The sequence below is a fragment of the Panthera tigris genome, chromosome C2, assembly GCF_018350195.1.
Source record: "Panthera tigris isolate Pti1 chromosome C2, P.tigris_Pti1_mat1.1, whole genome shotgun sequence".
Lineage (NCBI taxonomy): Eukaryota > Metazoa > Chordata > Mammalia > Carnivora > Felidae > Panthera > Panthera tigris.
This window is the reverse complement of record NC_056668.1, coordinates 153,106,047-153,118,406: the sequence shown is the minus strand read 5'-3', so window position 1 is coordinate 153,118,406 and position 12,360 is coordinate 153,106,047.

The following is a 12,360-nucleotide window of genomic DNA, read 5'->3' as shown; positions in this document are numbered from 1 at the left end:
TTATCCTTTGAAACACACCTTCTTTCAAAGCTTTTTCATTTCATTTTCTTGTTTTAATTTTAGAGAAAGAGAGAGAGTGGGTGGAGAGAGGCAGAGAGAAAGAGAGAGAGAGAGAGGCTTAAGCAGCCTCCGTGCTCAGCACGGAACCCGACATGGGGCTTGATCCCACGACCCTGGGACCATGACGTGGGCCGAAACCAAGAGTGAGACGCTTAACCAACTGAGCCCCCCATCCACCTCATTCCATTTTCTGAATATGACCATTAGCTAAGGAGACTTTGTGGCACTTTGATCACTATCTAATAGAGACATTGATGAACGTCTAGAATTATACACACAAGTGTGATTGTTTTTCTTTTATTCTATCACACTCTTAATCCTGAGAAAGAGTTTTTCCTCCTGACTGTTCTGGTTTCTCTGCTTAGTCCAACTTTACTCTTCTATGGAAAGCTATCCAGTTGCCCTTCCCACTGGGTGGGAATCTATGTTCCGTGCCCCCAGGCACCCTCACACATACGTGGCATACACATGAGGAGTAGACAACAACAGATCTGCGGAGAAAACCCTATGAAACAAAATATGACTGTCGTTATCCTTCATATACTATCATGGCCAATAATAGATTGGGTTAAAAAAGACAATCTCATTCAGTTTCATTGGGATATAGGATTAAAGAAGATCATTTCCCGATTGCTGAGAAACTTCTCTCTTCCAGGAAATTGGGAAGATGGATGAGGCAAGGTTTCTGAGGATGTGGCTCGGCCTCTGGAGGATGAGTGTGTAGCTTGAAACCACACAAGACTAGGGAAACCCCCTGGAGAGGGGGAAATCAGGAGTGGAGAAGGGGCCCCACACATGAAGAGGCCTTCCCTGAACACCAACGCTGGCCTGGTTTATGGTGGACCTCCAAGTACGTTATCTTCTTAAAACCCTTTAGTCCTGCAGTTGAGGTTGTCAAGGACCAGAGATGTGAGCCACATTTCAGCATCACATGTCTAGTGCACGGCTGGGTTAGGACATGACGTTTTTGACTTTCAAACCTGTGTTTTTGCCACGTCCACAGTTTAAGGACTTCAGGTCTTGGCTAGGAGCAGCATGAGCATTGCTCACCTGTGCGTCCCCGCCCCCCAGATGCCGTCTGTAGCGTCCGCTGGGGGATAACCATAGAGCTGTCAAGATTTCTAGAAAGTCTTAAGAAAAAGTTGGGTATACAATTTTGCTGCTAAACGGTGTACGTGATTTTAAAGTCAACTAAAAACCGGATGCCTTGAGGTAGACGTAATGCAACGAAATGTCCACAGTTTTGAAAGATAAGACACAAGTTCCAGGACACTTTGTGATTTTAGAAGCCTATATCAGGCTAGACCCCAAAATCTTCCCAGAGGGCCCACATCCCCTCTCTGATCGCAGGGCTAATAGTGATAAAATTCCTTTTGGCCAATGATTCTATCCTTTCCTTGAAAGCAGGGACTAAGGGAGGGTTAGGGAGCTGTGTACAGCTGCATCCAAACAAGAAGATGGTTTTACACGTTGTGTGCTTCATGGCAACGCGACTCCCCCATAACTCTGTATGTTTACGTTTAACATATGCATGTTAGCAACTTTGCCTCCTAAGGTGGTCGACCTGTTGTCAGCCACAAAGCAAGGACGCGGACCAAGAGCAGGCTAATGGCAGATGATCCCTTGAAACGGAGACAATTCAAAGGGTGTGTCATATGCAAGAGAGACAGACCTTCAGGAAGGAGAAGATAAAGGTTGGCCTTAGTGTTTAGGGCTTAGAGCTTAGAAAAATAAGACAGGGAACGTTGATTTCTGTTCTGTCTCTGCAATGCAGCATGACCCTCTAAGAGGATTGGTGTACATTCAACAACGTCAAGAGAGTTTCTCAAATGGACGTCCAACCTCCTACGATAATGTTGGTTTGCTAGTGATCAAAGTCAGCGCCCCCCGCCACCATATAAGACCCTTAGCCTCCCGTTCTCTGGGGCATATCTCTCTGCTTATATTATCGGCGGTATTTCTCGCTGCTCCCAGTGATGTTCGTTCTGAGGCTGCCATCTGGTCTCTCAGGACATTCATATTTATTTATGTATTAGCAGGGGCCGTGCTGTTGCTCCTGGCCCGAATTAACAACGTGCTTAAGCTCATCAAAACTAGATTCATTCTTGCCACAACGAGTCTCCGTGCCTTTGCGCTTGAAATTATAAATGGCAGTTTTAGTACAAGCGCTCAAACATTTCCAGTACTTCTGACAAAATCCTAGGGCAGAAGTGGAACTAGATGAAGTGGCTATTTTACCAAGTGAAGCAAGAAAAAGAAAGAAAAAAGAGATACCCAAACCTGGTGGATTTCGTATTTTCTGTGCTTACCTTAGGTGTTCTATTTAAAAAAAAAAAAAAAAAATCATGTGCTTCGAAAATTAAATTTTTCTAAATGGCTGAAAGTAAAGAAGATACCAGTCTATTTGCTGTCCTTTCTTACCTGGGTCCCACTGGCCGGAAGCCAAAATGTTCACCTCTGTGAGCTATGTGCCGAGGTATTTATAACTGATATTTCTAAATACTATGTTTCTATTGCTGTTTGTGGGCTTTGCCATTCAGATGCTAGCTATTGATTTATTACGGTGGTGGATTATGTTTGAGCCAGAGAACGTGCCCCTCCCACCATCTCTCCTCCATATTGCAAATACTATTATTTCATGCACTCTCATTAAGTCGATACTCAATGTTTATGTTTACGGCTATAAATAACTGACCTCATTAAAACACACCCTTGAGTAGTCAGTAACAATTACTGAAATATGGTTATGCTTTGTATATTGCAAAACTATTTTGCTTTCTATTCTATGGGCTTATTATACATTTTCCAGAATGCTTTCACTTTCTCCCTGATCACACACATCGGACAATTTCATCAGTGTATTTTACTTTTCCTGGAAATTGTCCTTTTGAAGCCCACGTTGCCTTCTCTCTCTAATCCAGACTGGTTGTTCTTTAGGCTTCTGAGCTTACAATGTCCCCAAAGAGTCCCATATTACCTAATGTCAATCCACTGTTTCCAGGCTCTGGTGTTCCCATGTCTTAATTTATTCCTACAGCTGTTTTTTAAAAGTCTATTCATTTATTTTGAGAGGGAGAGCAGGAGCAGGGAAGGGAGAGGGAAAGAGAGAGAGGGAGAGAGAGAATTCCAAGCAGGCTCTGTGCTGTCAGCGCAGTGCCCAATGCAGGACTTGAATCCACAAACTGTGAGACCTTGACCTGAGCCAAAATCAAGAGTCTGACGCTTAACCTACTGGGTACCTGGGGTTTATTCCTACATTTTAATAAAGTATATCCTCCAGAAGTTTCCTAAGAAGTAAGGCGCTTAGAAGATAAATAGACTCTTTAAGTGTACCATTCTACTTACTTTAGCTTTAAATCTGAGTGGTTTGGCTGGGTATAGAATACTAGGATGCAAATTACTTATCTTCAAAATCTTTGATGCATTTCACTGTCTTTTACTTTCCAATACTGCAATACAATTTTGCCAAAACACCAAAAAAAAAAAATTCATTTCTGATCTTTTGAATTTTATCTATTGTGCATCTATAAAGTCTTAATTTTTTTTAAAATTTTGTTCCTAATGTTCTAAATTGTCACTAACGTGCCTCGAGGGGCTTTGTTTCTGTTCGTGTGATAGGCAGAAACTGGGCTCTCTGGAATCTTGAAGTATTTTGTTATTTCTTTAATTCCTACTCCATGTTCACCCTATTCTCTAAGTTCCACTCTACTTGTTTTTAATCTCCTGAGTTGTTTTTATAATTTATAATTGTTTTTATAATTTTATAATTGTTTTTATAATTCTTTTCTATTCTCTATCTTTGGCCTTTGGTTCACGTTTCAGGGATCGCCTCAGTTTTATTTCAGCAATTTCAATTACTTTTTAGTGTCAAAATTCAGCAACCCAATAGCTCATTTTTCTCCTCTGATGCTCCTATAAAAATCTTACTGTATTTTTGTGTATGGATGCAATGTCCTCTCTTAATCCTTTGAGAGGATTAGAGATAGTGGCGGTATTTTTGTCATCATCATCGTCTTTTCCTCTGTCCCATTCATGGTCTCTGGTTCCTCTGGGTTATTTTTCGTTTTTTTTGTTTGTTTGTTTGTTTAGATTCTGTTTTTCGAATTCGAAGCTTTTCTCAAACGTCATGTGACCCTAGTGTCCCTGTATGTCCATGTGTATTTAAGAGTGAGATATTAAACAGGTGCTTTTAAAACTCTACATGGGGGCACCTGGGTGGCTCAAGCAGGTAAGCCTCTGACTCTTGATTTTTGGCTCAGGGCATGATCCCAGGTTCATGGGATCCAGCCCCATTTTGGGCTCTGCGCTGGGTGCAGATCCTGCTTGGGATTCTGTCTTTCCCTCTCTCTTTGCTCCTCCCCCACTTGTGCCCTCTCTCTCTCTCTCTCAAAATAAATAAATAGACTTGAAAAATCAAATGAAATAAAAACTCGGCATGCCAGGAAGAGGTTTATCTACTGGTACAATTTACTGTAGAGCAACTGGGCTTTGAAAGAAAATATCAACTTCTGTCGGCCTTTTTTTCACAGAGGGCTGCTCATCTCTAGGAGAGAAGCCTCTTGTGTGTTGCCTCAAGTGTATGTTTGGCTGGTAACAGTCTGGGAAGAGAGCGGAAAAGGTGAGGCTTTCACCTACTGCCATTTTCAGCCTCGCGTCTGTCTCACCCCCTTTCCACCATTCTTTGGGTCCCTTCAGTCAGAAGAGTCTCTTAATTCACTGTCTCATTCTCCTGCTTTGGTGGGAGGCAGGGAAGGTACAAATCAATTGGACGTGCAGAGCGGGTAGGACTCTTGCGGGTATAAGCACTCCATATGTGAGTTACAAAGCTACCTCCCTGTGTCCAGCCCATGCACCACCTCCAAATTGCATAGCACCGAGTGCCTCTAAATTTTGGAACTCTGTTGGGCTTCTCAGGTTATATTCTTACTAGGAAGGTCTTCCTCCTTAGGCACTTAGCTTTCCACTCTAGCTTTCTCAGTTTGACTCCTACGTGCATCCTGTCTCCCCACTGGAATCTCCAATCCACTGTGTTGCATTGCCTGCTACCCCTGTCCTCCCTACTTATATATTGATGTAAAATTATTTTAAACATATCTTATATTTACGTTAAAATCACACATTTTGGGGGTGCCAGTTGAGCGACTGACTTTGGCTCAGGTCATGATCTCACAGTTTGTGAGTTCGAGCCCCGCGTCGGGCTCTGTGCTGCCAGCTCGGAGCCTGGAGCCTGCTTCGGATTCTGTGTCTCCCTCTCTCTCTGCCCCTCCCCTGCTCATGCTCTGTCTCTCTCTGTCTCAGACATAAATAAACATTAAAAATTTTTTTAATTACACATTTTAATTTTTATATAAAATTTATATATTTTTATTTTTTTAATATTTATATATTTTATATACTGATACAAAATTATATATTTATAGGGGTGCCTGGGTGGCTCAATCACTTACGTGTCTGACTTCAGCTCAGGTCATGATCTCATGGCTCCTGAGTTCGAGCCCCGCGTCAGGCTCTGTGCTGACAGCTCAGCTCCTTGAACCTGCTTCAGATTCTGTGTCTCCCCCTCTCTCTCTGCCCCTCTCCTGCTCTTCTCTCTCTCAAAAATAAATGAACATTAAAAAAATTAAAAAGTATATATATATACTTACATACTTTATCTGTAGTATATACTTTTTATGTATACATTTTTATTCTATTTTATATTCCTATTCTATTACTAATGTTTAAAGGGGTCTTTGGAGAGATGTGCTATGTAAATTTTAACAATTCTATTTAAATTAAGGTAAAAATCATGGTCTGAGTAGAAGGAGTTTCCTTTTCCACTAATTAGTGGAAGAGACATAATACACACTCGGTATGCCTTTACATTTTTATTACTCAGAGACCTGATTCAATACGACTAAGTAAAATTATTTTTGCCCAAATCTTCCTTATATTCACTGAATAATTTAAATATTGAGCAACATGTTAAAGAAATAAGGAAATGGACACAACCCAACCCACAAACCCTGAACCCTACCAAAAAAGCTGTGAAATATTCCCTGGGGTGAAAACGCCAACATATCTGATCCAAGTCTCTATAATTTGCAGCTCATCTTGGCCCTGAAATGGAGGCATAGCCTCACCCAGCCTGGCCTGACTTATATAGTGGTAGCGGTAGAAGGACCATAACAATATAAAACATGTGGCATCGGCTGAGCGGTTGGCTCGGAGTGGCAAGGAAGCTGGTATTAGGGGCGAGGAAAATGCAAACCCACGTAACCGTGGAGAATATTTTATAAATAGTAACCTGCATACATAGTAACTTGGTGGGTAGACCGTCTAAGTCCTGAAGGAAAAGCAATTGAGTGCATTTGGCAAGGAATTAAAAGAAAGGAGCTAGTTACAATAATGGGCTAAGTTGAAAGTGGAAATGAAAAGAGATAATAAATGTCAGAAATTTGAGACAATGTGGAGTGAGAAGAGCTAATTTCTTTTGAACTGAAAACATAAAAGATAAAACTGAGAAAGCCTTAAGACCCATTACAATTTAATCGGTTGGAATAGACCAAATTAAGGATATAGTCTTTACCTCTAGTATTAAAATATCTAAGTGAATTAAGATGCCTCAAAGCAAAAATAAGAACACAGCATTTCCAAAATAGCCCACCAGCTCCAAGATGACCTAATTGAAAGCTTAGAGAGCTTTTAGGACCAAAAAGAGAAGCCTAACTTAACGTGGAAATCATATTTTCAAACAGATCTCTGGTATATGAAACTTGCTAGGATGAAATAGGTATGAAATCTATTATGTTTTATGAACACCATATTGTCAAATAAATCACATGGCTGTATTTAAAAGTCCTGTGGCTGAGTCTCAGACTCAGCCATCATGAGAAGAATGTGGGCTGAGACCACTGTGCTACATGTAAGAAGGGTTGGTTCCCCAACATCCACTTCAGAGATGGCCAAGGAAGACAATGTCCACTTCAGAGATGGCCAAGGAAGAAAGAGGTGAAGGAAGAACCCCACAGAGTGGAACCAAGGATCACAAAGAACACCGGACAAGGAAGCTATTCCCAAGAGAAAATCCAGGGCCTAAGCGAAGGAACATTCCCTGGGGGCGGGGAAGGGGGGGATTCACAATGTTGTTTCAGCTAGCAATGAAAGGGTTACCTTTCACGTTTTAAATAAGCGGCTCTGAAAATCAATCAGAAAACTGATCTTACAGAAACTTTCTACCGTTGAAGGTTCTCTTCTTAGCTCCATTATCTATCATCCCCATAAGCCTTGGGCCATGCTTATTTTGAACTTCAGTGAGATTCAATACAGTGATTGTATGCGATGCTATTTTCTGGATGATGTGTTCCATCACAGATTTTCTCCGGTGATAGGAAGCCTGCTACACTGAACTAGGACAAAGTGGATGTTAGGAGATGGCCCTGATGACAATGAGGGCGGTTCACGCAAGGTAATCATTTAAACCCCGTACGTACAATATTCTTGGGATATTCATTTAGCACTTCTGGGAAGGTGTATTAGGAATCTGCTTTTATATTAACGAGAAATTGGATACTCTTCCTTTGTATCAGAAACAAAATGTTTTTACATGTGTTGGATATAAGCCGTTTTCTAACATTTGTACGTGTCGTCCATTGGTCTTCCACTTCAATTGTTTCCACCATTTGTGTTGGGACGACGTGATTCCCAATCAGACAGAATACGTTTAACACACATAAATATAATTATTAAAATCATGTTCACATTGTGTTTTAAAGTTTCTTTCTGGCTTACATACTGGAAACTGGGGCTCCGAGGACCCTGTTCGTCCCCTCTTCTCATGACTTGCCCGACCAGGCATCACTTCGGAAATCCAGTGAACAATATTAAAATTTACATGTTACCATAAATTGTTTTTTCCCCCGAAAATCTCACCAGAGCATGTGGGAAGCCGTGTGGTTTGAGCGCTTCAGTGAATCACGAGCACTGAACTCAAGGGACAGTTAAGGGCCCGCTTGTGGTTGGTGGGGCCATCCTGATGGCCAGAATCTGGCCATTGCTGGCGAGGACTTTCCTTTTTCATTCACACTCTAGAATTCTGTTCACTTCAGCAGGACCAAGTCCAGATTACCTTCCACTAGTTATGTAAGAATACTAATTGGAAACCTACACTCATAGCTTTGGTGTTTTTGTGCTTCTTCTGGAGTACCCCCAAAAGTGTCTCCTGCTTTCAACCAGCTCTAGGCTCCCATTATGCTCATTGAGCAAGAGCTTATATTTGGAAATTCTCAGAGGTTTTTCTATCTTTTGATTTGGCAATAACTTTTTAAAATTTTTTTTATTTAAAAAATTTTTTTTTGAATATTTTTGAGAGAGAGAGAGAGAGAGACAGAGACAGAGACAGAGCATGAGCGGGGGAGGGGCAGAGAGAGAGGGAGACACAGAATGCGAAATGGGCTCCAGGCTCCGAGCTGCCAGCACAGAACCCGACGCAGGGCTCGAACTCAAGAGCTGCGAGATCATGACCTGAGCCGAAGTCGGACACTTAACCGACTGAGCCACCCAGGCGCCCTGCAGTAACGTTTATTTAGACTCATCATGCACTGACGGATGTCCAGTGAAGATTGTCTCAGTCAAAAGAAGCAAGACAGCAGTGGTTTTCACAACTGATACTAAATGCCTGAACACATTTAGTAGCTTGGTGGAAGGAAAGTGAACAGAAAAGCTGAAACCCATTTTTCTGAGATTTTCCTGTCCTACTGACCTCAGAGAGCTGACCTGCATGGTTGAGTGGGTTTTACACATGAAAGTACCTTCGCGAAGTGAGGTGCCCATTTATCGTTAACATTAATGATTTCAAACGTTTATATTTTCTGCTTGTCTACCATTTGTCAGTAGGAATGGAAATACCTTAGAAAAAGTATCAGGTATATGAGGATACGTTATTGTCTTCACTTTGGCATCTTCGAACCTCTTTCATTTTCTCCTTATTCTTCCTCCCAGTAGGATATTCAAGAAAGCAAACTGAAATCATGACTTGTGTGTACCAAGGTGGCACAGGATTTTCAAGGAACTTTCCTTTTTAGGTAATTAGCTGAGGAAATGACAAAATATCAGAATATCCTAAAAGCTCCCCTGCCTAAAAAAGAGGATATTCTTGATGGTGTGGTAACTACAAGATAGCTTTTGTTTTCATTTCAGACGTCAAACTTCAAAATTGATTAAAGCTTTCTGTGGTGGGCTAGGGTCTTTGGATACTCAGGAAGTTAATAAGAAAAAAAGCTAGACTTGCTTGAACACTCTAATTATCTATGCTTAGAAATTTAAACCAAATCCAGTAACTTTTACAAGCACCACACAGTTAAAACAGACCTTGGTGGGCTAGAAAACACTTTGAGAGATGATTTAGAAATCTCAGAACTGTTCGTGACCCCGTAAAAAGATAGCATGTTGTTCCTAATGAATAATACCCAGAGTGGTCTACTGAGTCCGTGGAATCCCTATCAAAAGTCCAATGGCTTTTTTTCACAGAAAGAGAAAAAATATTCTAATATTCATATGGAACCAGAAAAGACCCCAAGTAGCTAATGTGATCTTGAGCAAGAAGAGTAAACTAAAGGGATGATGCTTCCTCATTTTAATATATATCACAAGGCTATGATAATCAAAATAACAAGGTGCTGGCATAAAAACAGATATATAGACCAACAGAACAAAATGGTGAGTTTAGAAATAACCCCACACGTGTACAGGCAGCGAGCGTTTGGCAAAGGCCCCAAGCACACACCATGGGGAAAGGATGGTCTCTTAAATGAAGTCTTGGAAACACTGTACTCCACATGCAAAAGAATGACAATTGGACCCTTACCTTATACCACACACAAAAGTCCACTCAAAATGGATGAAAGACTTAAATATAAGACCTGAAACCTTAAAACTCCTAGAAGAAACCAGAGGGGAAAGTCTTCTTGACACTGGTCTTGGCAGTGAATTTTTGGATTTGACAACAAAAGCACAGGTTAAAGCAAAAATAAACAAGTGGGCCTGCATCGAACTGCAAAGTTTCTAACAGCAAGGAAAGCAATCCACAAAGTGAAAACACAACCAATGGAATGAGAAACTATTTACGAATCATGTGTCCGATCATGGAATGTCCAAAATATGTAAGAAACTCACAGAACTTCATAGCAAAAGAACATATAATTCAAGTTTTGAAAAATGGGCAACAGACCCGAGTGGCCATTTCTCAAAAGAAAATGTACAAATGACCAACAGTATATGAGAAGATGGGGCACCTGGATGGCTCAGTCAGTTAAGCGTCTGTCTCTTGGTTTCGGCTCAGGTCATGATCTCATGGTTTGTGAGTTCGAGTCCTGCATCAAGGCTCTGTGTGCTGACAGCGCAGAGCCTGCTTGGGATTCTCTCTCTCCTTCTCTCTCTGCCCCTCCCCAATTCATTCTCTCTCTCTGTCTCTCTCGAAATAAAGAAAAAAAAAAAAAAAACCAGAAAAGATGCTCAACATCACTAATCATTAGAGAAAGGCAGTGGACACCACAGTGAGATATCACCTCACATTTGTTAGGGTGACTGTTTTCAAAAAGTCAAAAGACAACACGTGTTGACGTGGCTGTGGAACAAAGGCAAGGAGAGTATACTGCTGAAGGGAAGAGAAGTCGGTAGAGCCAGCATGGAAAACAGTATGGAGGTTCCTCAAACAATTAAAAATAGAATTGCTTTATGATGCAGCCATCCCACTTCTGGGTATACATCCAAAAGACATGAAATCAGGATTTAAAGAGAAGAACCGACCTTGGAAAAACGAATTGTAATGACTTCTCTTTTGGCCATTACTTTGTAAATTATTTGGAAGATATCAGAAATGCTCTTACCCTTATATCAAATATTTATTTACTTTCAAAACTTTGTCTTCAAAGCGCACTGTAAAAAATCAAAAATAGCAGACACAAAGCTAGTTTCTTTTAATACTGCCTTATATATGGACTTTGGGGTCCTAACAGAAAAATGAACGCTCGCTGATTACGTGGCTAAATTATTTTAATATTCAAGTGGATACAAACCTGTCTTTGTGATCCATGATGGTGATTTCTAAAAAATAAATAATTTGACTCAGTATATTCGTATTAGTATGGAATAAGCAATTTTCTCACTTTAGTATTTCACACTAATTGCCTGCTGGATATTAAATATTTATTCATATACCAATTATAATCGAGCGTCTCGGGATATTGGGTACGATTTTACGCAGTAACACGAAGGGCTAACGTTAATAGGGTAGCTTTCGTGGTGTTTCGGTCATCTGGGAACTATGATACAAAAGGCACGTTAGCAATGTTATTATTAGCGAGGGTTAACATTAGGCCAATTGGTGCAGAAAAACTGTAAGCTTAACTTAGTCTTTTCCTAAGTTAGCCAATTAAGAATGCCACAGGATCATGGACTTCCACTGAAAAAAATTTTTTTTCTATACAGAAATGACTTAGGTATATGGATTCAACATCACCCTTTTTATAAATAAGCATACTAGGAAATGTGTTTCCAAGGCTTGGCGTGCTGTCGGTGGGTGACCCATGACCCAATACTAGTAAACATCTTCAGACGTGAAAAGAAAGGATTGAAGGCAACCTTTCCTTCCACTGGGAATAAACTGAACTCCACAGAGCCTGTGAGTATCAGTTGGCTTCAGACATAGAAAGAGAATTAGGCTGTTTTGATTTACAGCCCAATGCATTGCACTCCAAATTAGATAGGCTCCCATTATAACTGCGGAGGAAAAAAAGTTGCTTAATTGTACGGATGCATTGTTTTTCTAATAAAATAGGGGAAAGCAAGCAAACAAAAACCACCACGGAATTGCTGCGAACAAGGTCATTCTCACAACAGAACGACGACAAGAGGAAAATGTAATATTGTCTGGCAGCCTCCAGTTTGGAGCCTATAGATCACATTTATTGGGCCCTTAGCATTTTTGTCTTCTAATAAATACCTTCCCTTTCATTTTCCTCTCCTTTAAGCTCCTTTCGGTAATAAAAGGCAGAGCATTGAGGGAGACTAAGGTTAAAATCAACATAGGAAGAGTTTTTATAGAGCCGAAGAGATCAAACCTGGTTCGGTTTATGAGCCAGGAAAGATGTTTCTTGAACCGGATCTGTACTGAAGCTCTCCTGCCTCATGTGTCTTGCAGAGCTGAGGAAAAAGGTTTCTCGCTGCTTTTCCTGAGGTCCGAAGTTGAATTCTCTAAGTGAACGGGTAGAATTAATTCAAGAGAACCTCTAAATTTCCTGGCAGCCTTTTTCTTTCGTGTAG